This window comes from Mchenga conophoros, linkage group LG10, assembly GCF_057382185.1.
Source record: "Mchenga conophoros isolate Kocher_MC1m ecotype Shallow Benthic linkage group LG10, M_conophoros_male_GT1.1, whole genome shotgun sequence".
NCBI lineage: Eukaryota > Metazoa > Chordata > Actinopteri > Cichliformes > Cichlidae > Mchenga > Mchenga conophoros.
Window position 1 is genome coordinate 118,370 of NC_140535.1, and position 21,763 is coordinate 140,132.

A 21,763-nucleotide genomic window follows, 5' to 3' on the forward strand; every position below is an offset into this window, starting at 1 on the left:
TGTTTGAGTTTAAATATTTCTGCTTTGCATATTCCTTTAGCTTCATGATCTATTCATGAAGTCAAGTGATTATTTGAAACCATTTTGTTTTGTTTTTTGAGTTAATATTAAAATACAGAAATTTTTTTGAGTTCGGTAGAAGCCTCAACTACCCAACTGTAGCAGATTTAAAGAAACTATAGCATATCCTATAAAAACTGCAGGACATTACAATTGGGTGAACCTGCGTCTTCATTTGTATTGACTACCCTGAGCTACAGTATTAGGCTAAGAACTCTTTAAGCCTGGAGAACCCATGGAGTCAGATCCGTCCCCATTGGTTTACTAGGGAAACCATGGGGTCAAATTTGACCCCATGGGTTCTCCAGGGTTAAAAAGATCTTCCTGTGTTTCCAAAAAAAAAAAAAAAAAAATAATAATAATAATAAGAAGCTAAAACTAGAGCAGCGTAAGCGCTATCAGAATCAAGTAGAGACCTTCCAGTAGCGTTATCATCAACACTGGTGATAACCGTTATCTTCCAGACAGTCACATACACATAAAGTTACCAATAACTAACCAATAACATACACTGTTCAGTGATCATGTTGCCCCAGTGGCCAAGGACATTTATCTAATGCGGCTTTCAAATATTTTATAAATTATGTGCACAAGGTTCTAAGGCTGTTTGTGTGTGTTCGTGTTCCTGTTTAGCCATCTTTGTGAGGACCGAAAGCTGCATTCTACTATACTTGTAAGAACCAACAGTCACTTGTGAGGACACACACACTGGTCCTCACAAGTTTGAAGGCCTTTTTGAGGCTCAAAATGTGGTTTTAGTGTCAGGGTTACAATTAGGTTATGGTTAGGTTTAGGATAAGGGTTCGGTTGAGGCATTCATTTTTAACGGTTAGGGAAACCATTATGTCAATGAAGGTCCTCAATAAGATAGTTGAACGGGCGTGTGTGTAGTAAATTCGAGTGCATCCTATTGATTGTCATTCGTGAGATTTATTGATTTGGTAACTGCAATTAGAAATTCTGCTTGGAGGTCAGATTCTTCATCGATTCCTGATCAATTTCCTGTGTGGCTAAAGCAGCTCAAAAGAATAAAAAACAAAAAATAAACAAAAAAAACCAAAAACCCCCAAAACAAAACCATACCATCACTAAAAACTGATAAGCCTGAAGTGATATGACTGAACAGTTTAAAGCTGGTTCACTGTTGTGAGTAGACTGCATATGCAGGCTTTCATGACACGTAGCCCAGCTCTCTATATTTTCTGATCTTTGATCCAGCCTGTTGAAGTGGTCTGCTTCAACAACACTTCTGCAATGCGACATGAAGATCAACTCCCTGCTGAGTCACAGAGAACCACTTGAAAAAACAAGAAGACCGGACTCACACACACACACGCTCTTTAGTTGTTGTTAGATGGAAAATGACACATCTAGATTTGTACCAGGCTGATTTAACTGTGATGCTGTCTGATTTCGATTGAATTTCAGGTTAACAGAAGAAAAAACAAAAACAAACAGAGGGGCCATCCAATGCTTCTCACCTTAAAACAGGAGCAGCCCGGCATGCAGTGAGAAATCACAAATACAAGAAAAACATCAGAGTCCACATTTACAGCCATCACACTGCAGCTGGTCTTCTTTTAAGCATTGCTGCAAGCATTCAACTACAAGGTCTTGAGCTTGCATGCTAGATTTACTGCCTATGTTCATAAGCATGTAGGGGGAGGATGAGGATTTTTTTGCCGTTTTGTCTAGATCATCAGAACCCTCTGGAGGGTGCCACTTTTTTTTTTTTTTTTTTTAAATTCTATTTTCAAGTTGCATGAGCTTTGCGATGAAATGGCTCCTGCAGGACAGCACTAAAATAAAAAGCCTGCTTTCAGTGCTGTGCTTTGTTACCAGACGGGCCTCTGGCCTTGGTGTCGCATCTATCTTCAGGCCTTGATGCTGCAGCGGTAGCAGGAGCACTGTTACCCATGCAGCTCAATGGGAGCCTATTACAGACCTCGAGGCTGCGAGGGTGTTGCAGTTCAAAGAAAGGTGGACATTGATGAAAATGTGCAGGTTAGACTTCAGAAACATGTCCATAACAAACGTCAGTAAGGAAACCACTCATAATTAAGAACACCTGGTGTATGATTGTAAAAATACTTTCTGGACTGGAAACTATTAGTTTATCAATGGAGAATTATTTAGCAACAGCAGTTATTGATTAAGGGTTTCGATTTGTTCATTGATCCATTGCCTCATTTGTTTTTTTTAAAATTCATTTTACACGTGAAGTAGTAGCGTACAAATCAACAATGAAAACACTTATTTAAGTATTACACTCGTTAATAATGCAAGAGAATAGTAAAAAATATAATTACTAAGTGGAAACTGCTGTTTGTTTTGTTTTTTTAAATTATAAACACTTCTGCAATCCAACCCTCATCAATTACATCCCCACGTGATAAGGGCTAAAACATATTTGTTATATATTATCATGATTATTGTTGATATTAGTATTTATTTTACATTCTGAACTAATTTGCTTAAGTTGGTTAATTTTACGCCACTTTTCTACAAAACTAGTATATATATATATATATATATATATATATATATATATATATATATATATATATATATATATATATATATATATATATATATATATATATATATATATATATATATATATATATATATATATGCCTTGCTTCCAAAATTCAGGCCGCTATATGACTTCATTAACACGTGTAGCTTTTTCACGTACTCTGCGGCTCCGCCTCTCGATGTCTACGTGCTTCGGGACAGCTACACCCTGACGGGAAACAACCTCGTCACAGCCCTCACCCATCACCGCTGCCACCCACGTTTGTACCCGACAAATCACGCATAATCAAGCACATGTAAAAACTGATAGCGTCGATCTGAAGCGAAGGAAGGCGCAACAGGCTCGTCTCCTCCACTTCCATCCTCGAAGGTCATCACTTCTGCGCCCTTCCTGTTGCGTACTTCGATGATGGGGCCGAAATGCGCAACTCTAAAACGACTGTTTTTGAGAAGGTGATAGACTTTTAGGAGTTGTCTGTCAAATTGAGATGACATAGCATCAGTGATACAGCTAATGACGCTGTTTGTTCATTTATGGCTAACAGGCTAGCTTTTGGAAGATACAGCTAGCTGTAGGTTCAGTCAACAGCATCACATCCGCATCACCATCAGAATGACAGCCATCATGGCTGACGCGCTCAGTAACACACAATAAACGTTTAAAATTTAAACAATTTTTGGATGAGGTGACTCTTACCTGCTGATAGAGATCAAGTGAGGTGTGCGCAGAGGATGCGGAACGGTCTCCTGTTTCACTGCTGCAGCGCGACGTGACCTTTTAGAAAGCCTGGGCGGAGCTTAAACCAGGCGTCACGGCACGAAGCGACGGGGCGCATGCGCCGCAGAGCTCCAGAGTGATTGTGCATCTTTTTTTCTTCTTTGTGGAGACAGTTTGTCCTCTGTTTTCTAAAAGTACCAAGGTATTTATAGATGATGGTAAAATTGACAAAGCGATTGTGAACAAAGGCGGAACTTCGCCTCCTACAGTGCAAACTGTTCAATAAGATAAAAATAATTTACTTTAATTAAATATACTCTGTATTTGGTAAGTCTTTTTTCGTCCTAGTGCTAAATAACCTCTGAAAATGATTAATACTCATGTTTTGCGGCCTAGTTATAGACAAAGCTGAGTGAACTTTTATAACTTTCACATATGTTAGATTTCAGTTCATATTATTGTTTATGGTATGTTCTGATACTTCGGTAATGTAATTTGTTGAGAGGTTTCTGTAAGGCATTTGAATTGAGCATTAACAATAATATGACCTTAAAAGGAATTTGTTTTCATAAGTTTTTCTGAGATGCTGAGCTCCCCCTGGTCAAATGCAGATCTGCACTTGGTGATTTGCCCGCATACCTCTATTTTAGTTGTGGCCTAATATACATGCTCCATTTATAGTGCATTTTGTACATGTGTGTTGTTTCTTTCTTCTCACTTTGTGTAAAGATGACACTGTTGGTGCTAATGCCAACTTTCTATTTTGTGGTCATAGAGGGATGGACACTGTCAGAGTCAATGCTCAGCTAGGCTGGGCTGTTTAAATGATGCTCAGTTGGTACTAATTTTTCTTTTGCTAGCACATGGTGTGTCTTCTGCCCATCCGCTTCAAGGTTCAGTGTGTTGTGCGTTCAGAGATGCTCTTCTGCATACTTTGGTTGTAATGAGTGGTTATTTGAGTTGCCAATGCCATCCCGTCAGGTCTGATGTCAACACTGCATTTTTACCCCAGAGAAGTGCCGCTCATTGGATATTTTCTCATTTTTCTGTAAAACGTAGAGATGGCTGTGTGGAAAAGTCCCAGCAGATCAGCAGTTTCCAAATTACTCAGACCAGCACGTCTAGCACCACCAACCACACCACGTTCAAAGTCACTTTAATAACTTTCTTCCTCATTTTGATGTTTGGTTTGAACTTCAACAGGTTCCACCCTGACAGAACAAACCAGCAGAACTTTGTACAGTCAGAGTTTAATATTCCATCTGTGCTACATGGCAATTACAAAAATACATCATAACATAACATATCAAACATCAAAGAGTATTAAAAAAAAAGTCATATAAACTTTATAAACAGGAATATATACACATCAGCATTCGGTGACCAGAAATAAAGAAAGGTCAAGGATCACACACGAGGCATTCTGGGCACACATTAGGGCATACTTTACAAAAATAAATAAATAAATAAATTACACTATAATCAGATGAGCAGGTAAGTGCATAAAGGTGAGATCACTGGCAAGGGCTTACCACATCCACAGACCGTAGAAAAAGCCCTGTATCGATCAAAATGTTAAGTGGAGGTAAACGGTACTGCTGTTCCAGTCCCAGCTCTGATCTGCACACTTTTGTACAGCTCTTGGAGTCAAAAATCAAGGCTGAATGGGAAAACCACCAAGCGCTCCCCTGAGACGTAGGTTATAAATGATGAAGCTAAATAAGGTGTTGAAGGCATACACATTTGAACCTGATACTGTGTCACTTGCTCGAGGAGATGATGTAGCCAAGGTCAGGTTTGGGAAAGGTCAGATCGTGGCATGAGCAAAGGTACAGACTATGTTTCAAAGTAAAAGTTGCACAGATTGAGGCAACGAGTCTTCCATCCGCTTCTGCTAAAATAACTGCAACATCTTGCAACATGAAAATAACAGCAGAGATTTTGAAATCAACTAACCTAGCTGAAAGGATAACTATGGTTTGCACACTTAAAACAAAAAAGAAAAAAATATTATGATCTATAATATTATGATCAACAAGCATGACATTTCCACAAGGGGTAAATTTCACAGCATTTGTCCACTATGTATTAACACGGCAGCCATGATGGTTTACTGGAAAGTGGATGCACAATAGTGCAATCTTTCTTGCACAACTGTTGGGCAAACAAGTGTGCAAGAAACTGTGCAGCGGAGAAAGGCAAACACATAAAGGAAGAATAACTTGTATTAAGCACGTCACAAAACATAAAAGTCATTGAAATATGCGTGGAGAAAAAAAAAAAAAAAAGTGATTTCCATTAAGTCAGTAATTTTAAAGTTTAGAAAATTTTTTAAAGGCGCACCAATTCAAGGGTGAACAAATGTGCACAAGTGTGCCTTTACACTGTAAACTCAGTGTCTGTCAAACAAACACTTCTCTGCGTGGACCTTTTTCCTGAGCAGGATGCAGTGGGAGTGCTGGGCCAGGCAGCGGTACAGCTGTGTGAGTGTTTGCGCTGGGATCCTGCTGCGAGTGTGGCGTGGCGGGTGGGCTGAGGAGCGAGTCGTAGTCGAAGCCTTTGAGAGGCTGTAGGGACAAAGTGAGGCCTCGTCGAGCTTTGGCCGCTCGGTCCGGTCTCTCCCGCAGCTCCAGAATCACCTGACAGCAACAGAGAGGAGAAGTCAAGACTCATGCTTCAGCTTACAGAGGAAACAACCAAACCGAGGACATTCAGACGTCTCGTCTGTTACCTCCATGGGCTGACGCTGCAGTAGGTCGAGGTCAAAGGTTGATCCGCGGAAGAAGGTTTGCCGCTGGAAACGATCAAGCGTCCTCAAGCGACGCGAGGGAGTCTTGCATAAAAGCTGGACAGGAAAATGTGCAGATGATGATCTGACCGTTCAACTGGCTCGCTGCTTAGCAGATATACAATAAATGATTACCTCTGTTATTAGCAAGGCCAGTGGGGAGCTGAGGCTGAGGGGCATCTCATAGGGGAAGCTCCTCACTTTCCTCAACATGCTGCAGTGGTCTGGTTCAGGAGCCACGGGGAACTGACAGAGGGAAAATTCAGGGGATGATTCATCTTTTGCTACTTTGATAGATTAATACTTCAGCATGCCAGAACATTAAATGAACACAGTCTTTCATGCTCATGTGTCACTGAGAGATTAATCGAACTGCTGACCGTGCAAACAGGCAACAATAGCTAACCTTCCCAGTAGCCAGTGAGAAAAGCAGAATTCCCAGTGACCACCAATCAGCTGCATGGTTGTAGGGCCCACCACTCAGCACCTCAGGAGCTGCAGAGGACAGAGAACCCTCACAATGTTTTTCCATTCATAAATTCACCTCCCAGTAAAACATAATTAGATACGCTCTAAATGCTTCCAAATCCCAGCATCTGCAGCTGTGGTGGGATGAGCTGCAGGGGAGGTTAAGAGTGGATGTTTTCCTCACCCATATATTGGATGGTTCCACAGATGGTAAAGGCTCTTCCCCCTCTCTCCAGGCGACGAGACAAACCAAAGTCAGCTAGCCGGATGTGTCCTAGAAAAGATCATTTTCTCTATGTTATGATGAGTATGAAATCCCAGGCTATTTTTTTCTTTAACTGACACAGGCTGGATTTTTATTTGTATCATAATGCTCCCTCATAGTTTGCAGTGATAGGTATTGATTGATAGACGTGCACAGCTCTGTTTTCTAGAAGCTTCTGTGCTTTTCCCTCATACCAAAGCTATGCTGCTCTCTGCTGGGGACAAGATTTACTTACCATTGTCTGTCAGCAGGATATTTTCCATCTGCAACAACAGAGCAAAATAAATAAATAGGTGGATGAGATTACACTCTTGCACTGAATTCTTATGCCACACACCGTGTCTGCCATTGGATTACTGCGAAACACTGATGAAAGGAAACCTGTAGCCTGTAACAAAATATTAAAACAAAACAAAACTCTAAATACGGTATCTGATAAAAACACAAAGTATCAAACAAATTCTACTTCAATAAAATATTTTGTGGCAATTTAAACATTTTTAATGCATTGTACACATTGTTGTGTTCATGCATTGACTAAAAAACAGGAATGAGCAGTTTAGAAACTTTTTAGTAAGTATTCAGTATTCAGCCTTACAAAACCAAAACAGCCTTTGTACGTGTGCATGATGGAAAAGGAAGCTGAGCTTGCTGTTCTTATATGAGACGCAAAAGTAGGACATCCAGCTGGAAAGGTTTCAGAGTTAAGACAAAAACTCTTCATGATAAATGTTAGGCTTGCAGCATTTGATATCCTTTATTCTAGCCTATGGTATTCCTATGGATACCTTACTCCATCCATGGGAATGAAGCAGCTAAGTAACAGCCTGATAATCAAGTGCACTTGATTAGCTGATATGCAATGCTCGGAGAATTTCCCAAAAACCCATTTCAGACTCTACAGGCCTCAGTTAGTATGTTAAATGTTAAAGTTAATGACAGCACACTTAGAAAATAACTGAACAAGTATTTGGAAGGATTGCTAGGAAAAAGCTTCTTCTCTAAAATAAAGAAGCATTGCTTAGTTTTGCAAAATTCCATCAAAACAACGCTTTCTCAGCTTTCAAGATTTCTCAAACAATGTCTGGAGTGACCGAAGTGGAATATCAGCTGTAAAATATCAACTGTCAAACACTGCGGTGACAGAGGGCTGATTTGGGCTTGTTTTGTAGTTATTGAATCAATAATGAATTCATCTGTATACCAAAGTATTCTAGACACAAATGTGAGACCACATGTCTTACAGCAAATCTACAGCAGAATGGCTGAAAAAAAAGAACCAATGAGCAATGTCAATGTCCAAGGTGGTGGGACCTTAAGAGAGCTGCTGTGAACAACTTCCCACAAACATCATTAAACTCAAACAAAGTTGTAAAGAACAGTGGGACAAATTTCCTTTCACAATGATGTAAAAGACTGAGGACTGCAGAGAGTCCTGTGAAAAACCTTGATATGAATATGTGTTGCCTGAAATGATCTAGATGCCTGTGCTTAACATAGGTTTTGTGTCATTGTACAATTTTTTTGGTTTTTACCTTCACATCTCTGTGGATCACCCCAAAATCGTGCAGAAAGCCTGTAAAAAAACAACAACTAGTAAGCAAACAGGTTTCAAATCCATGTCTTCGTACTGGCAAACTGAACCATTCTGACTTTGCTGTGTTGCTGGTGGAGATCCTTAGAGAGCTCATCTGTTTTTAATAAGACCACCTCTGATAATTACTTCCAGTTAAATAACTATGGAAACGACGCTTTGAGCTAATTAAGATTTCTGAAGGGAAAAGTCAGGCTTACAGTACGGATGAGGGTTCACATCTTTCATTTAATTAGTAATGTAATAGCATACACACCAAGCGCACATCCCAACTCTGCAGCAAACACTTGCACCGTGTCCTCTGGGAACTGACCAATCATCTGCCAGTAGGTGTAGAGGTCTCCTGTGCTGCAGTAGTCGCACACTGTTGGAGAAGAAACAGGATCAAAGCATGCCTCTGTGCAGCGGTGCGAGATGTGACTGGGAAGTGAAGGTCAGCGGGAGGTGGAACACAACACTGCTCAAGTTAGGGAAGAGACAAGAGTGAAAACTGTCTTTCTCTAGGAAGCAAGCAAGGTGGAATTTTAAGGCTGGCTGCCTTAATGGAGCATGACTTTAAACTGCATGTGTGTGCGTTTGTAATAATGAATCACCACACTGTAACTGAGGATAGCCATATTTATTTAACACTGTTACATAAGGCAACATAACAATTAAGCAACTGTTTAACCTTAATTGCTTTAAAATATCTGCAGAGATCTTCATCGGTTTGTTGTGGTGACTTCCATGTACTCTACATTTCAGGCTCAAAAAATATGTGACTCAGTGATGATTCACAGTATGTTCAGCATCTGGTTTTCGGGGGCTAACTCGTTCTCTTTTTGCAGGGGGTGGAGAGGCAAACAAAGTGGGTCACACTTTCTGAGTCAGTGGCTAATTTGGAAAAAGAGGGTAAATGCTCAGGAGGAAAGAGGAAAGAAGTCGAAGAAGCTACACGATGCAGAGGGAGTGGTAGACTGGGGTTGCAGGGCTGGAGGGTGTTTGATAAAGGTGCGATTAAACGTGGGGTACAAGCTCAAAAGACCCTGAATTTTAAAGTCTCGACGGGAACCTCTTTGCCTTTTTTTTTTTTTGTTCATCGTGTTGTAGGAGCTGGGTTTGGGTGGGGCTGTGGGTAGATCTTGGACCTAGCTGCCAGTTTTGAGGTGAGAAAAGGTGAGGTGAAGTAAAGGGAGAGTAAAGGGAGAGTGGATCTGGGTTGGATTGGGTCACCGGTCTCTGTCTGACTCACTAATGTAGACGTGGCGCTGTGTCTGCCAGCAGTCCTGGAGGTCATGGACAAATGGGTGGCGCACCTGACGCTGCAGGCAAAGGTCAAAGGTCAGCCTGGAAAAGCTCAACCGACCATTGTTTCTGAGAGATCACGTCACTCAGAATCGCATTAACTTCAGACTTTACAGGCACACGCCATTTTTGTGAGAAGGCAAATAAACATAAATGGTTCATCACCATCACAGCAGATTTTTTCTACCTTCTATCAACATTTCTAAAGTTAAGAAATCAAAGAATAGCACAATATTTACATGAGATCTTATCACTTATTAACTGTTAGCAGTAATTATCACTCACTGACTATTATGTGTACTTTAGAAAGCCTTGGTTTGTTGAGTGCTAACTGTATGAAATGCAAATATAGTGCCTTCGAAGTTAACACAAAACCCACCTGGACTACAACTTCTTCCTTTGACTGCTCCAAAACCCCGAGTCTTAAAATCTCTGCTTTAGGTATGACCTGTGGGCAGACACAAGATGAAATCAGGCCACTGTAATTATAAATGAACCATGAACACAATTATCTCACAGCTTCAGTTTCCTGCAACAGCCTGATTGGTATTTATGTTAGAATTTAAACGCAGAAAACCTATATGTTAAAACCCAGATAATCAACACTCACTTTAACAGCATATGTCTTCTGTTTGACCTTGTCCTTCACTTTCAGGATGGGTCCAAATGAACCTTTGGCGATGTAGCCCAACACCTAGTGAGGCGAGAACAATGCAGACACAGATACAATGGGATGGTGTCTAGTTAAAAAAAAAAAAGTAAAAGCAGAACATGAGAAAGCTTTGTTCAATCATAAGACGCATGATGTGGCGCTGGCGTTCAAAATGACCCTCACCTGAAAGTGTTCGTGGCCAGGCACAGTTCTGTGGGGGAATTCGGGGAGGAACATGGTAATAAACCCCGGCAGGCTCCACTCTGCTCTCAGCTTGTGGGGGCCAACTCCTGCCAGCCTCAAGACGTGGTCAGGGATCTCGGGGCTTTGCCCTGGAGCATTCGACGCTGGCCCAGATGAAGGGCAGACGGGGCAAGGCGACACAGGCCTGCTGGGACAGACAGGCCAATGTTTGAGAGGAAGCCACGCCATCCAGAAGATAAGTGCTCATTCTCCTGCCCTTCGGAAGGCCTCTGTTGGGGAAACAAAAGATAAAGACACAGTTTTGTAGATGCTACAGAAGAAACAGGATTAAAAAAAACATTTAGATTGTCTGTTTTTATTACACAAACTCCTGGAGAACAAAAATGAATAGACTGTTCATTCAGAGAGTGTTTTACGCAAGTTAAGTACCAACACTTATCAAGGCAGGCGTGCACTGCTGAAAGCGCCCTTCTGCTTTCACTTGACCTTTGGAAACTAGAACACACAAAGAAAGTTGGCACAGGACAACCTGTACTGAAAAAATGCTTTGTAAAAATACAGAAGAGAATTGCCTAAATGCTGCTCTAATTTACAGACTAAGTCCAAACACAACTTACTGTAGCAATAACTTGAATTAGTCGTATTCTGTATGACTTTATCAGTCTCACACGTTGCTGTGGAGGAATTTTTGCGACTTTTTCTTTGTATCGTTGCTTCAGTTCATTGAGATTTGCAGGCATTCATTTATGAACAGCACTTTTAAGGTCCCACCAAAGCATTTCAATCAGGTTAAAAGTCTGGATTTTGACTGGGTATTGACACCTTGACCTCAAATTAGACTGTAATAAACTTGGGTATAAGAGGACTTTGTGGTCAACTCAGCGACTGCAAAACAAGCTCAAATCATCACCCCTCCACCGACGTGTTTGGCAGTCGGTATGACGTGTTTGTGATGTTACGCTGGGTTTGGTTTTCATCTGTCTAAAGGACATTGTTCTAGAAGTCTTGTGGTTTACTGAGATTCAGCTTTGCGAGCCTTAGCCATACTTGCAAAAATGTTTTTTGTAGAGAAGTTTTTTTTCTTAGTAACCCTTGCAACAACTTCGTTCAGTCTTTTTTCTAACTTTTCCTCCTTTATTTGTACTCTTTGTTTAACATCTACAGCTCTTTTGTGATTCTGTATCTTTTATAGTCTCTCTCTCTCTCTCTCTCTCTCTCTCTCTCAAACACACACACACACAGCACTTGTGAATTTTATCTTAGTGTTTGTTAAAAAAAACAAAAACAATGACACATGTATCTGGGGTTGTATTTAAATAATTTTACAACCTGCCATAGATTTGAAAGACAGTACACAGTATATACTTGATTTAATTTATAAAAGGTTGCTTTCCTAACGATTGTGGCTTACTGTACAAGACATCAGACTTTGCTATAATACAGCCCATCTTCATCCCTCAAATGCCTGAGTGGAGCCGAGTGGTACAGCATTTTCATGTAACCATTCCTGCTCTCATATATAAAAACACTCCCTGGTCTGCATCCAAAGTGCAGTCACCGGGTCAACAAGCCCCCTCCCCGTGGGGCTCCTGCTGCACATCTCTGCAGCTATGTAATGCAAGATGCGCGTATCAGCCATGCAGAGTGTCATTATCATCCGAGCAAAATAAAGGGGCACATCTACTCCGCTGTCACTCTGCTAAACAGCTTCGACCAGTGACCGCAATCTGGGGAGTGTCAGACTTTTGTTTGAAAAGTGACGAATTTGCATTCAAAGTGAATGATCTCACCCCATATATCGTAACGTGGGAATAACACATTGTAATACTAATTGGCGACTTTTCACCGTTACGCAACTTCAGCACACTTTTCAGGTTCCCAGAGATTGCGGAACCCCGTCACACAGGGAACCCCCACCCCCACCAAAGCACGTGCCTTACACCTTAGCAACCAGATATCCAACTCACCTTCCTGTTCTTACTGCCGTCGGCCCCCATCTGTGTGACAGGACATCAGCGCAGTGTCCTCATACCGACGTCTGCTCTTCATTTAGCCATCCGCGCTATTCCGCAACCTCTCCACGAACAACGGTGTCGGGCTGCACGAACACAACGCTTACCTTTCGCTAACAATCTGCAGCTGATCGGGCTACGCGGTGTAAAATGTGACAGATATGGCGATATAAAGAAAACAAGTTAATCCCGCGTATGGGCAACGTCAGCGTAAATCCGCCCCCATCACTACCGTCCAATGAGAGGCACGCTTCAGATCCCTGTGCTGCTGCTTGCGGTAATCAGAGCCGCACACATCAATTATACACGTCGGTGACAGTTTCTGTTAGGTTTGCATCATTTGCATTGGCGTGACTTGTGTGCACAAAAGCAAACGTGTAACAGAAAAGCCTCCTGTATCTCCCGATACATTTTTCAACCCCCCATTCACTTGTTCTAAAAATAAACCCATGCATGCATAATATGTGCTGTCTTAGCATGTTTGGAGGAAATGTGAATGCTGAATGCATTCATTTAATTAAAATGCTACAGCGGGAGCACTGATACAGAAAAGGAGTGCATCTTTCTCCCATACTGGCTTCTCTTCACTGATTCCCTGTTAAATCCAGAATCAAATTTAAAAGCTGTATCCTCACAAACTAGAACCTCACAGTAAGATCTCACAGTATCTTATCACCCCAATTTCTTCCAGTGTGTTTTTGCCGTGTTCCTCTCCTACCCTGCAACCCATTACAGCAGATGGCGACCACTTCCTCAGCCTGGTTCTGATGGAGGGTTTTTCTTTCCCACTGTCACCAAGTGCTTGCTCTTTGGGGATCCTTTATTTCTGTTCATATTTTGAGTTTGTTTTTAGGAATTTTGTAATGTTCTTTAAACACTTGGAAGCATCTGGTAGGTTAATTAATTGTGCATATGTCCTATATTAGATTAGATGCTGATCTGACTACAACACATGGGGTTTCTCTCTATTATTATATCTTTAGTGTAGAATATGAAGCCCTTGAGGAGACTGTTGTGATTTGGCACTATATAAGTAAAACTGAATTTAATGCATGTTTGTATCATATCAAGAAGCAATGTACAATGTTGGCCATTAAATATCATGGGAAACACACAGCAATTTGAAGCGTGGTAACAGTACATTTTCTCGTTCTTTTTGAGTCTCAATATGTGATGAAACAAAGTTAGTGATCATATGAAGTACCAAAGAAAGTTATAAAGCAACGCTGGGCAAAAAGTAAAAAACAAACCAAATAGTGACAGCACAGGTGCCTTTTATTTGGGACTGAGAACATAAAAAGCAAAACAGAGCCATTGGTATGATTTTTTTTTTTTAAACTTCTGTTACCAATGTATGGTCATTTCTACAAAATAAACCAATAAACAGGTAAGCTTTAAATAAGTAGAAAAGTTTGGGAATCCATGTCAGAGCGTTCAGGGTTAAAAGGAGCATCTGCTGGACATTTTAGTCGTCCTCATCAAAGTCTTTCTTTCCCTGGGGAGGTTTGGGTCCTCCTGCTGGTTTGGCCATGATGATCTATAAAGGAAGAAAACAATCATTTCATCATAAGATCCATGCAGCTGAGTGAGTGGGCTTTATGGCAGAGTGGAAGCACATCACCTCTGACCTTCATAAAATAATTGATAGACAAACATTAACCACAGCATCCAAAATGTGTTCAATCTTAAACTGCTGTGCTTATTTATAAATGAGGGGACTATATTTTCAAAGTAAAAAAAAGACCATTTAAATCCCTACAGATATTCCAGAAGTCCATTTATAGTGATTAAACATTCATGAGCACACGTGGGAGTACCGTATGTTGTGCTTTAAGAGAAATTCTCTACACAGAAAATGTACTTGTGCACAAAACGTGAACACTTAAAATCAAATAAATAATTAAAGAAAAAAAATGAGCTGAAGAAATAATAATTAAACTCTGGGTCAGTTACTTAAGGCACTTCATGTTTCACAAAACATCTTCAACTACGTCTAAACTGAATTAATCTTCTCTTAAAATAGATTAAAAAACAAAACAGTGTTTGATTTGGTACTTGCACTCACAAACTGCTTGCGCATGCAGCATGCTATCACACACACACACTATCTGCTCTGTGCAGGTTTAGGCAGTGGCACATCTGGGTTTGTGTAAAACACCTGCGATGTGGTTGAATCCAGTCAGTAACGCAACATTTCTCCAGTGTTAGTAGTGACAGGTAACACATACATATTTCAACCTCCTGTGAGTGACTGAGCACACCGATGCAGATTTTTGTTTTGTTTTTAGTTAAAAGCGCACACACATTCCAAAACCTACTGACTGAGCGACTGAGGGTTTTGTGTGTGCCCTCTAATGGTGAGTTTCAAAATTATCAGGCTCTTCATCCCAACCGTCCTTGTCCCAATGGCCTCTCTGCTTGGGAGCCCTTGGGTCCCCCTGCAGCCTTAGCCATGATGATCTGGATCGTACATATATGCACACTTAATTTATCCACCAGTTGCTTTAAAGAACATAAAAAAAAATCCTAAAAAGAATAATACAAAACTCAAATATAACAGAAAGCAAACATCTGTGAGATGTGATTTGATGCGGTCTGTCGGATCTCTGGAGTGTGGCATTACGTTTGTGATTTGCCTCAAAGCCTAAATTATTCAGTTAAAAAACCAAACCGATACATTAAAAGCCGTTTAATAGATGAAGTTTTGTAAACAGGTGAAAAATAGTCCTAAAGGCTCTTACTGTCTGACTGATTGAAGCATTTTCTGTCTCAATCAAAAACAAAAAACACAATTTCAAAAGTTCATAAAATATTCTGTATGAGGCTGGCTTTCATTACATGTAGAGTTTGTGTGTTAAGAATGTTTTGTTTGTACCCACCTGTCCACCCTCAGCACTGTGATAGCGGAATTGGTAGCCAGTTTTATGCCCCAGTATTTGACCAGGTAGGGATCCAGAATGCCGGCTTCGAGCATGTCCTTCACAGCAGGACCATCACTCTGCAAACAACATGACAACCGCACCGTCAGTCAAGAATATGAGACGCTTCAATAGAAACGGGTATTAAAAAAAATAATTTCAAATTTTGGATTTAAGGGGGAAAAAGGATGCCACAACACAAATTTTAAGATGTCTTTTATAGACCTAGTCTGCTCAACTTAACTCGACTGTTTCTAGGGTTTCCCATACTCAGAAAACGAGACGTCAACAGACTGCATGTCACCGATTGGCTAGTCAGTGGCGTTCCTCAATTAGTCATGAGGGCGTCTCCTTCACGAAAATCAAAAGCATAATTTTTGAAACCCGGAAATTAGGGACTTGGCTATGCAAAAAAAAAAAAGAAAAAAAAAGGAGGCAGCAGGTATAGCATCACCTCAACCTCCTCCATCGTCGTGGTGTTTGAGTCGCCATTACTTCGTACTCGACTGTAAAAGAAACCGTCCGAAACCGAGTTGAGCCAAGATGAGTAGGTACAGGTGGGAAAAAGGACTGTTAGTGTAAGCTGTGTACCCTAATCTAAAAAGTGGTGTGCATCTACCCAAGTTAACTGGAAGCCAAAAAAAAAAAAAAAAAAAATCTAAACTGTGATTCGCCTGCTTGGTAATTACATACGATGTGAACATCATATTATTTAGCTTAAAGATCATGTGGAACAGGCTGTATCTGTCTCCATAGCGCAGACAACACAAATGGACTCGGTGGGAGCTCAAGTCCTTCCAGCATTTCAGTCAAGGTAACTGTTTTTCTCTCAAAGGCCAACACATGAGCCAAGTTTCTCTTGTGATGACAGAATGATGTAGTGCATGTTTTTAGTGCAAACAGCAGTGTTAGCTCCTCCGGCATTCACTGTCACGTTTTGGACACCACTGGTAATGCGTTAAGGACCAGTGTGTAAGGTTTAGGTGCCTCTTGCAGTGCCGTTGTAGATTGTAACCAAGGAAACACAGGCTGAATATTTTAAACGATTCACATCTGAAATCAAACTATATCAAAGCCATCCACACATTCTTCTCATGCATCCATACATACCTCAATGTCAAAGCCCATGTTTTTGTTTCCCTCATGATGCGCAGAATACAGCTTTGAAATAAGCTCGCTCCCCTTCACGCCGGAGTTCTCAGCGAGGGCACGTGGCAACGCCTCGAAAGCTTCGGCAAACTTTTTAATGGCATACTGCTCGAGACCTGGCAGGACTGCAGAAAGGCAGGAAAATGGTGTATCAGTCAAAATAGGACAAAACGAAGACGAGAGATAAGTGTGTGGACTTGGAATATGTTAATTAATTCACTTGAATGTGCATACCTCTCCATATGAGGTGATCTGTTTGGCCAGCTCAATCTCAGTGGCTCCTCCTCCAGGTACCAGCCTGTTGTCCTAAAGATAATGAATGACAGAGAGACTGTAGCTGTTGTGCAAACTAAGTAGTACATAAAAAGAAAACCCCTTGAAATTTGTGAACTGTAAGATTCTCAATAACAATGTTTAAAGGGAAAGTTTTGCTCATAGTGAACACTGATAGCATAGTTTTAGTTTTTCAGTTCCTAATCTATTTTAATATTATTATTATTATTATTATTATTATTATTATTATTATTATTATATTATTAAGTAAACAGGTGCTCAACACCGATGAGAAAAAAGATAAACATCAGCTGAGTTGCTTTACAATAAAGACAATTAATAATCTTTAAAATATAATTTGTGCATCCATTTGTTAAAACTTGTGATTCATCTAAAAGTAATAAAAAAAATCCCAACAACAACAAAATAACCCCAGTGACTTATAATGTCTACTTACCCTGACCAGAACTTTAAAGGTGTTGACTCCATCATCTACAGCCCTCTCAATATCATCCATCAGGTTGTCAGTGGAGCCTCTGATCACCACGGTTGAGATGGCACCATCCTCTTTATCTGTGTCAACACCAACCAACATGTTAACTCAGAAAGGTTTAAAATTAAGATTCACAAGCCTGAAGAATGGAGTCATTTACCATGTTTGAAGACCACACCTGAGTGTCTCCCACCTCAGTCAGATATACATCATCACAGTGACCCATCTCATCCGGAGTCCGGAGCCGTCTAAGGATGACAAAATGTATTTATAGTTAAAAATGGACGGCTCTTTCGAATACCTGAATCTGATAAAACAAGTGTACACTCACCATCTTGGGCAGAGCTACAGCTCCCACAGTCTTGCATAATCTCCTGAGGTCCCACTTGGAGTTAAGCCTGACGAGAAGGAAAAAAGAACGTTTACGGCTGGGAAGCACACAATGCCAAAGATATACTATTATTATCATGTAATATTTAACATACGGCCATCATATATTTATTTAAATGTCCCAAAAAATGCAGACACAGTTACATCTTGCACCTTCAAAATAAAAGTTTTAGTCCTAGGCCATGAAAGGGACCATCTGTATTAGCAAAAAGATCAATCTTTACCTTGGGAGAAATGTGATCTCTTAAGCGAGTTACATGAAACAGTAAGCTCAACTAGAAGAAACTCAGGCTGAATTTGCCGTAAATGTCTAGCTCTTTGTATATGATACGTTCCCTTGCTCACTTAAGGTTTTGTAGTTCTTACCTGACCACCATGAGTTTGTACTTGTTGGCGTAGTGCAGCGCCATGTCAGCCACTTTCCCCCCAGTTACCACCACAGTGGCACCAGCCTCCTTGATAGCCTTCACGTTAGCTTCCATCAATCCTCCTCTCCTTTACTGAAGTCCATGAGCTCCTGTGCATAATTTATCAACACTGTGCCCTGTGGAACAGACGGGACTATTGTCAGCACCGAGAGCAATGTCAGCATCATCTTCATTAAACTTAATTATATCGGTCACCTCCACTTACCTTAGTCTCTGTCACCATGCAGTCGAAGGGGCAGGAGAAAACGGCGATCTTGGCGTCTTTCACTGATGAGATGTCTCCCTCTGCCTCCTTCTTAAAAACCATGCCATGAAGCATAGAGGATGCCGTCACCCCACAACCCTAAAATGACCACAAATGTTAATAGAGGCCAAACTGCATACGCACACAAAATAAAACCAACAGAAGATGCTGCTTACCAAATCTTGCATACTCTGACGTTATCAACATTGAAATTGCCGGACTCTGGGAAGATCGATACTGCACAAAGAGGGAGAAAAAGGAAGTCAGAAAAATACCAAGGCAATGCTAAAAGAGAGATAAAATCGAGACAATCAACTCTGAGATAGTGTGCACTTCTGACTCACCACAGGCCTCTGCAATGAGGTTCGCAAGGAAGTCTTCATTGCCGTACTGTTTACTCATGACTGCTGTACGGATGAGCGACTTGGCTTCATTAATGTCATGGAGGTTCTTGGCTGAGGAGCAAACGCAGTCTGACAGGATCTCCAGAGTCTTCTTACAAGCCTTCTCATAGCCTTCAATCACCTGTGGCAAAGAAGAAAAAGCAGGCACTGAGAAAATGCACCAATCATAGCACATGTTTGACATCAAGCCATGCTACTTTACCAATATTATCTTGTTTACCTCTGAAACAGACAAGCCCATTCTAAGGAGCTCTTCAGCCAGCTCCAGCAGAGCTCCAGCAAAGACCAGGACAAAGTTGGTACCATCGCCGACTTCCTGTTCTTGCATGTGGGACGCCATTACAATCATTTTGGCTGCGGGATGCTGCACCTATAAAACAAACAATTTACATAAATAGTTAAATTCATACATTTATTATGCACTCAGCTGAATTTCAGTGAGGTGCACAACAACATCTCCTCACCTCAAGCTCTCTGAGAATTGTTGCAGCGTCATTGGTGACAAACAGCTTCTCTAAATGGTTGATGACCATTTTGTTCATGCCTAAAAGAAAACACTTCATTTAACGGGTGCTGCTTTGATATCTTTACAGAGCACAACCCTAATAGGCTGTAGGCAGACCAAACTTACCGTTGGGCCCATAGGCAGTGCGGGTGGTTTGAGAAAAGTTCCTTACAAGCTCTGATATTACGGAAGACAGCCTCTTCAAGACCTGAAAAGTGCTGTAACAGACAAGAAATCAACTTTTCAAGACAGGTGCATTACCGTTCATTTCCATGTCAGACTAATATATTTAGCTTACTACCTAACAATGAATATGTTAAAAGCAAATAACTGGATATAATATGGATAGTCTGAGAATGTAAACATTTCATTAAGCATCAGCATCACTTTAAGCTGACAGTACTGACAGTTAGCTGAATGCTAGCTGGGTGTGACTGCAGTATGGCATCCCGTTATAACAGCAGCTCAACTTCTGCTGCTGCTATATTTAGCACGGTTTAGACTGAAGGGAGACAGTGAAATATCAAGAATAAGCATTTCATCTTCCCTAACAGACCTTCGTCCAGCAGCCGGCTGGGCGGCCTGGCTGCTGCTTTCTAGAACTATCCCTCATGACTCTGAATGAACATGCTAACTTAGCGGCTAACGTTAGCTAGCACGCTTCTTCACAACTACTCAGTCAAAGCTCATCTACGAGCCCAATATTCCTAATTTAACCCCACCTTGGCGCCATCCTTTAACATCTGGGCGAAGCCCGGAGCTTTTGGGACGTGGAGGGCCATTTTCAAATTTTTTAGCAGCCCCGGTATCCTAGAGAAGGTAGCCGCGGCGTGGGTTCAGCTCTGGGTACAAAGCCGGAGAGGCAGAGGTGGAGCGACTTCAGCGAGGCAGCGAGCTACAGACGGGTGACAACAAAGGACAAACAGAGCAATTCTCGTTTCACCGCGCAGTGATCGTAAAACACCACGCGGGGGCAGTCTTACCGTCGTGTTACTATAACGAAATCCAAGTCTATACTAAGTGACTGACTTTTCAGTGAATTCCAAAATAATTTAAGCTACCTCACCAAAGAAAACACAAGTAAAGTACGACAGATGGCATTTCTGATTTCCTGTTGTTTACTTGCTTTGTCAAATTTCTATCATTAGTCATGAAATATTACAAATATAATGAATTATTGTCTTAAATGTGTAGTTGTTTTAAATTAAAAATGTATTGCCTTTACCAGTTAGTTTTCTATAGACTGTGCCTTGCATATTATACAAATATAATATATACAAATATAACCATGCTATCCCAAATGATTTACCCACTAAAAGAATTACACAAATTTTCTACATACAAATTAAAGTAGTACTAATCTCATATAAAGTACTTAATCACAAATGTGTAACATAATTTAATTTTAGGTCAGCGGTTTGGCAACCTATCCAGGGTGTGTCCTCCACTTGCCCTATGTTAGCTGGGATAGCCCCCCCACCCCATAACAATAAGCAGAAGAGTACGGATGTATGAATATTACAATTATTCTAAGTTAAAACACAAATTATAGTACCAGAAGAAGTTCAAACTGAGCATCAGAAAGAGGAAGAAAGGAGATTTAAATGACTTTGAACATGACATGGTGGTTGATGTGAATATTTCAGAAACTGCTGATCTACTAAAATTTTCCCACATCACACTGTGATCTGAAAGAGGCATGAGTTGCAGTGTCCGCACAGATAAAATTGGGCTGGAAAAATGTTGCCTGGTTTTTTATTAATCTCAATTTCTGCTGCAACATTCAAGTGATAGGGTCAAAATTTAATGCAAACAGCATCAAAGCATGGATCAATCCTTCCTTGGACTGATCACTGGTTCAGGTTTGACGGTGTTCATTTAATGGCGTGGGAGTGTTTTATTGCCATAAATTGGGCCTCTTATTACAAACTGAGTGCCTTCCAGCACCATGGTGGATCTGTGCCATTAGGCAAGCATTAAGGCAGTACTAGCAAGGTATACCTAATGAAGTGGGAAGTTAGTATACTGGCATATATAGATTTCAATACCTGAAAATGATCTGAACAGAAAGAAAAAAACAAAAAACCCAAAATAGTGATATAAACACATTTTTCCACTCTGTTTCTAAAATCTTCAGTTAGTTTAATGAACAAATGTGCTGTAAAACTGACACCAAAATGATAACCACCATCATCAACATCATGATGTTGAGGAAAATATTATTTTAACCCCCCCCCCAAAAAATGAAGAAAAGAAAAAGAAAACACCCAACAAAAATGATGTGAAGAGAAAACATGAAACGGATATATATATGCATAAAAAGGGCAAAGTTTTATTTTTTCACATTTGGACAGTTGTTCTCCTTTAAAAAAAATA

The 21,763-nt window shown here is 40.7% G+C and overlaps 2 long non-coding RNA genes and 2 pseudogenes across 3 annotated transcripts; all 4 read right to left on the reverse strand.

The window, feature by feature from the left end:
- Positions 1 to 5,693: 5,693 nt before the first annotated feature.
- LOC146565123 (ribosomal protein S6 kinase-related protein-like) lies at positions 5,694 to 12,568 on the reverse strand (annotated as a pseudogene).
- A 1,269-nt stretch (positions 12,569 to 13,837) lies between these two features.
- Positions 13,838 to 14,946, reverse strand: LOC146565124 (uncharacterized). The gene is made up of 2 exons (XR_014893990.1): positions 14,902 to 14,946; positions 13,838 to 14,120 (listed from the first exon to the last, which is right to left on the reverse strand). It is a non-coding gene; the product is annotated as an uncharacterized LOC146565124 (long non-coding RNA).
- A 1,892-nt stretch (positions 14,947 to 16,838) lies between these two features.
- On the reverse strand, positions 16,839 to 17,592 carry LOC146565125 (uncharacterized). The gene is made up of 3 exons (XR_014893989.1): positions 17,577 to 17,592; positions 17,381 to 17,496; positions 16,839 to 16,956 (listed from the first exon to the last, which is right to left on the reverse strand). It is a non-coding gene; the product is annotated as an uncharacterized LOC146565125 (long non-coding RNA).
- Positions 17,593 to 17,643: 51 nt separating this feature from the next.
- Positions 17,644 to 20,232, reverse strand: LOC146565126 (T-complex protein 1 subunit theta-like; annotated as a pseudogene). Its single transcript, XR_014894225.1, has 10 exons — positions 20,110 to 20,232; positions 19,514 to 19,605; positions 19,347 to 19,426; positions 19,103 to 19,252; positions 18,823 to 19,003; positions 18,639 to 18,715; positions 18,440 to 18,577; positions 18,173 to 18,350; positions 17,748 to 17,814; positions 17,644 to 17,664 (listed from the first exon to the last, which is right to left on the reverse strand). The product of XR_014894225.1 is annotated as a T-complex protein 1 subunit theta-like (transcript).
- Between the last annotated feature and the right edge of the window lie 1,531 nt (positions 20,233 to 21,763).